This window comes from Schistocerca serialis, chromosome 9 (genome assembly GCF_023864345.2).
Source record: "Schistocerca serialis cubense isolate TAMUIC-IGC-003099 chromosome 9, iqSchSeri2.2, whole genome shotgun sequence".
Taxonomy (NCBI): domain Eukaryota; kingdom Metazoa; phylum Arthropoda; class Insecta; order Orthoptera; family Acrididae; genus Schistocerca; species Schistocerca serialis.
The window spans coordinates 263,667,875-263,674,858 of NC_064646.1; positions in this window are offsets into that span (position 1 = coordinate 263,667,875).

A 6,984-nucleotide genomic window follows, 5' to 3' on the forward strand; every position below is an offset into this window, starting at 1 on the left:
GAGTAGCCCAAGGAAATGTGATAGGATCGCTATTGTTTACAATGTATATAAATCATCTAGTAGAAATCGTCGGATGTTGTTTAATAATGATCGCAGGTGATGCAGTTATCTAAGTAAGTAGAAACGACAGAAAACAGTATCGATTTGCGAAATGACCTGGAGAGGTTTGATGAATGGTACAGACTCTGGCAGTTCACCCTGAATATAAATAAGTTTAACATACTGCGCGCGCATAGGTAAAGAAAGCCACTACTGTACAACTACATTATCGATGAGAAACTCCTGGAAACAATAGCTAACCCTCCAGAGCGACTTCAAGTGGAAAGAATAGATAAAAGAGATAGTAAGACAAGCAGATGCTAGGCAGAGAATCGTTGGAAGAATCTTAAGGAAATGTAGCTCTCCACGAAGGAAGTGGCTTACAACGCACTTGTTCGATAGATTCTTGAGTATTCCTCATCAGTCTTGAATCCTTACCAAGTAGTACTGACAGAAGACATAGAGAAGATCCAACGAAGAGCGGCGCGTTTCGACACGGGATCGCAAGAGCTTTACTGAGATGCACAACATACTCCATTAGCTGGTGTTACAAAAGGGGTGTTGTGCGTCACGGCGTAGAATACAATTGGATTTTCTAGACAGTACTTTCAGGGAAAAGTCGGACAGCATACTGCTTACTCTAACATACACCTTGCGTAATGACAACGACGCAGAAATTCGAAAAATTAGAGCTATACGATCATTCTTCCCATGCTAATGGGACAGGATAGGGGGGATTAGTTAGTAGTGCTAGAAGCGCACTTCGCCACACATCATTAGGTGGCTTGCGGATACGATGTAGATGTACACTAGTGGCCATTAAAATTGCAACACCACGAAGATGACGTGCTAAAGACGCGAAATTTAACCGACAGCAAGAAGATGCTGTGATATGCAAACGATTAGCTTTTCAGAGCATTCACACAAGGCTAGCGCCGGTGGCGACACCTACAACGTGCTGACATGAGGAAAGTTTCCAACCGATTTCTCACACACAAACAGCTGTTACCGGCGTTGCCTGGTGAAACGTTGATGTGATGCCTCGTGTAAGGAGGAGAAATGCGAACCATCACGTTTCCGACTTTGATAAAGGTCAGATTGTAGCCTATTGCGATTGCGATTGCTTTGAACAGTGAACGTTACATTTCAGATGTCTTACGACCCGTGGCTCTACCCTTCATTCGATCCCTGCGAAACCCTACATTTCAGCAGGATAATGTACGACCGCACGTTGTAGGTCCTGTACGGGCCTTTCTGGATACAGAAAATGTTCGACTGCTGCCCTGGCCAGCACATTCTCCAGATCTCTCACCAATTGAAAGCGTCTGGGCAATGGTGGCCGAGCAACTGGATCGTCACAATACGCCAGTCACTACTCTTGATGAACTGTGGTATCGTGTTGAAGGTGCATGGACAGCTGTACCTGTACACGCCATCCAAGCTCTGTTTGACTCAATGCCCAGGCGTATCAAGGCCGTTATTACGGCCAGAGGTGGTTGTTCTGGGTACTGATTTCTCAGGATCTATGCACCCAAATTGCGTGAAAATATAATCACATGTTAGTTCTAGTATAATGTATTTGTCCAATGAATACCCGTTTATCATCTGCATTTCTTCTTGGTGTAGCAATGTTAATGGCCGGTAGTGTATATGAACGTATTGTGACATCCCGCCCTGTCTTCTAGGTGCTTGACACCTATCGCAGACAGTGTACCTCTCAATGACGAACGAGTTTGCCATCACTAATCGACGCCGACGCGCAGTAGCAGCCCAGCAGCGCCTCCTGCTTGGCGGTAGGGTAACGGAGAGCCTTTGGCGGGTCGCCGGAGACGGCGTCGATATTCCAGAGCTGGTCTGCGGTGTGCGCGTGGCGGCGCGCAGTTGGCGCGGCGCGTTTCGTATGCATAGACAGGGCGGGCGGTACCTGCTGGCGTTTGTCACTGCCGGAGCCACGGCCTGCGGACTGCTGCTTCTGCCTCCCGCCCGGCGCGAGGCTCGGGGCCCTGTGTCGCCTGCACACGACGCCCGCGGCCTAAAATTGGAAAACAAGCGCCGCCGCTTCTCTGCGTCTCACGTGCCGCCAGAAGGGGCCACATATTGCGCGCTTTGTTCCGCGGGCACGGACCTGCCAGACAGGCAAAAGTCGGAGCATGCAGTTCGCCACGGCACTCTGTCACGACAGTAGCGAAGTCACTTCTTCTTGTTCTTCTTTTCATACTAGGCTAAAGCCTGTTTCTGTACCCCGCAGTCTACATTGAGGTTATCATACCACCTTAAGCTTGCACTCCCTATATATCGTTTGCAGCTAGTAACCTACACTGGAGAGCCAAAGAAATTTGTACATCTGGCCAATACCGTGTAGGGCTCCCGTGAGCGCGCAGAAGAATAATCAATTGACAGCCGAAAAAATCGAGATTCGGGAATATTGCACGTAAGTCCCGCAGACTGCAAAACAGAAAACGACAACTGGACATTTCTAAGGTGGTCTTCAATGGAAGCACCGGAAAGAGTGATGTCATCGAGATAACTGATGCAGCCAGGCACAGAGGCTGTCAGCTGTTCTAAAAATCATTGAAAAATTGCGGGCACATTGTGTTGATATTGCTATAGGCTGAAAAGTGTATTGACAGTGGCCTAGTGGTCTCATCCGAGGGGAGTTGGAGGTACACTTCTGACAAATCAATCTTGGAAAAGTAGTGGCTGCATGCTAATTTTGCAAGAAACTTGTAAGAGTGGGGCAAAAGGTACATACTTGTCATGGACTGTGCATTAATCATGAGACGGAAGTCACTGCAGAGGCAAAGCTTACCCGTCAGCTTCATAACAATGACCAGTGATGTAGCCCGGCCACTGGAAGAAATTGGCCAAATGACATTGAGAGACATCAAATGGTCTAATTCGGCCTTGACAGAGTCGTGCAAGGTAACAGGCACCTGTCGCACCTGAAATAACAAGGGTGGGTGGAATCTTTCATGGTAACGTGAGATGAAAATCGGTAGTACAAGCCCAGGGCAAAGCAGAGGGGCTCTAGTTGCTGATACAGAACTTGATCTGACTCTGAAATTACCTCATCGGCAATGGAGAAACCAAAATCATTAAATGCATCTAACACAAACAGGTCTTTGGTATGGGAATGATCCACAGCAAGGAAGGTGAGAGGGCAAACAACAGATTTGTAAGATACAGGAGTGGAAAACTGACCTAGGATTAGAGCCTGCTGTTTATTGTAGCTAACTAACTTCTGTGAAACCTGTGTGATGTAGGGAACCCCAAGTCCGTGTATGTTTGTGCATTTACTAAAGTCATTGCAGCTCCTGTGTCCACTTGCACTTTTAGCTGTTTATTAAACACACGCAAGTCAATAAACAATTTGTTCAGAGAGAGAGAGAGACAATGAAGAGAGGCAGTTGATGCCCATCAGTACTACTGTATCCGTTCCGTTTGAAAAAGAATTGCACACTGATGCAATGTGGCCGTTCTTTTGACACTTGCTGCAAACAGCCCAATGCTTAGGGCATGCAGCACACTCATGCTGGATGAAGCAGTACTTCTAAGACTCGACTAATGTCTGAAATAGTGCAGGAGGGAATTGACACCATGAATCTTACAGAGCTGACGATAAATCCATGAGTACGAGAGGGTGGAGCTACTACTGAACAGAACGTTGCAAGGAATCCCAGATTCTTTCTTTCTTTCTTTCACTGGTGTCATGTCCCTCGCTGACGCAGGGTCGGCATTGTTAGGAACGGATTTGGCAAGGTTAGTGGAAAGGGGTGGCCGGATGCCCTTCCTGCCGCCACCCCGTACCCCCCAGGACGGAATTAGTGTACCCCTGCTGTCTGCGTCGAGTGTAATTAATGGAATAGTGCGAGCGTGATCAGATGTCTGCGAGTCGTGTAACTGAGGCGGAACGTGGTGACCAGTCCGGTATTCACCTATCGGGATGTGTAAAACCGCCTAAAAACCACATCCAGGCTGGCCGGCACACCGACCGACGACGGTAACCCGCCGGGCGGATTCGATCAGGGGCCGATGCGCCTACCCTAGTCCAGGTAGCAGCGCATTAGCGCTCTCGGCTAACATGGCGGGTCGTTTCAAGGCATCCCAGATGTGCTCAATAATGTTTATGTATGGGTACTTTAGTGGCCAGCGGAATTGTTTAAACTCAGAAGAGTGTTCCTGGAGCCACTGTGTAGCAGTTCTGGACATCTGTGTGTGTGTGTGTGTGTGTGTGTGTGTGTGTGTGTGTGTGTGTGTGTGTCTGTGTGGTGGGGGAGGGGGTGGCGCATTGTCCTGCTGGAATTGCCCTAGGTAGTCGAAATCCACAATGCACATGAACGGATGCAAGTGGTCAGACAGAATGCTTAAGTACGTGTCATCAGTCAGTGTCTACATCAACATCTACATCTACATTTATACTCCGCAAGCCACCCAACGGTGTGTGGCGGAGGGCACTTTACGTGCCACTGTCATTACCTCCGTGCGCGCTCTAATCTCTCTAATTTTACATTCGTGATCTCCTCGGGAAGTATAAGTAGGGGGAAGCAATATATTCGATACCTCATCCAGAAACGCACCCTCTCGAAACCTGGTGAGCAAGCTACACCGCGATGCAGAGCGCCTCTCTTGCAGAGTCTGCCACTTGAGTTTATTAAACATCTCCGTAACGCTATCACGGTTACCAAATAACCCTGTGACGAAACGCGCCGCTCTTCTTTGGATCTTCTCTATCTCCTCCGTCAGACCGATCTGGTACGGATCCCACACTGATGAGCAGTACTCAAGTATAGGTCGAACGAGTGTTTTGTAAGCCACCTCCTTTGTTGATGGACTACATTTTCTAAGCACTCTCAAAAGGAATCTCAACCTGGTACCCGCCTTACCAGCAATTAATTTTATATGATCATTCCACTTCAAATCGTTCCGCACGCATACTCCCAGATATTTTACAGAAGTAACTGCTACCAGTGTTTGTTCCGCTATCATATAATCATACAATAAAGGATCCTTCTTTCTATGTATTCGCAATACATTACATTTGTCTATGTTAAGGGACTGTTGCCACTCCCTGCACCAAGTGCCTATCCGCTGCAGATCTTCCTGCATTTCGCTACAGACGTATTAGGGGTCCCGTATCACTCCAATTGCACACGCCCCACATTATTACAAGTCTCCGCCAGACTGAACAGTTCGATGCTGACATGAGGGTCCATGGATTCATGAGGTTATCTCCATACCCCCATACCCGAACACAACCGTCAGCTCGACACAATTTGAAACGAGACTCGTCCGACCAGGCAACACGTTTCCAGTCATCAACAGTCCAATGTCGGTGTTGACGGCCCCAGGCGAGGCGTACAACTTTGTGTCGTTCAGTCATCAAGGGTACACGAGTGGGCCTTCGGCCCCGAAGGCCCATATCGATGATGTTTCGTTGAATGGTTCGCACGCTGACACTTGTTGATGGCCCAGCATTGAAATCTGCAGCAGTTTGCGGAAGGGTTGCACTTCCGTCACTTTGAACGATTCTCTTCAGTCGTCGTTAGTCCCGTTCTTGCAGGACCTTTTCCGGCCGCAGCGGTATCGGACATTTGATATTTTACCGGATTCCTGATATTCATGGTACACTCGTGAAATGGTCGTACGGGAAAATCCCTACTCAGTCGTTACTTCGGAGATGCTGTGTTCCATCGCTCGTGCGCCGCTTATAACACCACGTTCAAGCTCACATAAATCTTGAAACTTCCTGACGGATTGAAACGGTGTGCCGGACCGTTTCTCGAACTCGTGACCCGAGTTCGAGTTTCAGTCTGGCACACAGTTTTAATCTGTCAGGAAGTTTCACATCAGGGCACCCTCCGCTGAAGAGTGAAAATCTCATTCTGGTCTCTTAAATTTTGATAACCTGCCACTGTAGCAGAATTAACCACTGTAACAACTGCGCCAGACCCTCGTTCTCTTATATAGGGGTTGCCGACCGCAGTGCCGTATTCTGCCTGTTTACGTATCTCTGTAACAACTGGGTGCTTTTGGAAATCAGCCTTATGCAAATACAATTAGTTTTTTTTATATTTACCCAGACATGTTTCGACACCAATGTGTCATCTTCTGCGGGTCGAATTTATATTTCTTAAAATTATGTCGCTAATTGAATTGTATTATTATACATCGATTTTAGTGCTCGTTTTCTGTCCTGTTTCGTGTCCCTGGTTGGTGTCTCAATCAGTCGCTGTTTAGTGCATTGCTTTCACTCATTTTATCACAAATTCCCGCTCACTACTTCATCTATCATGCACTTGCACAAAATGTGGCGAAATGTGATCTGCACAGACACTTCTGACAACACATTGAATGAGTGTCCAGAGACCAGGAAATACAACACTGAGATGGTTGCGAACATCCACACTGAAGTTAGGCGGTGCACCGTCATGTTGAATGGATGTGTCGTTGATTCATAGCGCATTCTGTCATCGGACAGACATTTGTATGCATGTTAAGTTGTAAATAAGCTGGTAAACAGTAATGCTAGATAAAGCGGTAGACAAGTTTACTTGTCGGCAGGGTTGGCCGAGCGGTCCTAGGCGCTTCAGCCCGGAGCCGCGCTGCTGCTGCGGTCGCAGCATCGAATTCTGCCTCGGGCATGGATATGTGTGTTGTCCTAAGGTTAGTTCGGTTTAAGTAGTTCTAAGTCTAGGGCACTGAACACCTCAGATGTTAAGTCCCATAGTGCTTAGAGGCATTTGAATTGTTTCCACCCCTTTTTAAGCTGTCTTCTTGGTTCCCGCATTGCTTATCTCTAATGTTCATAGGAGCAGTTCCTATGCCCTGTTACATTTTTGCACATTCTTACAGAAACACTCTGTAGAGACGCCCACATTGGTTTAGATAAAACCATCAGCGCAGAATAGAAAAAGCTTTAAGTCCAGCATTGTTCGATGCTCGCTG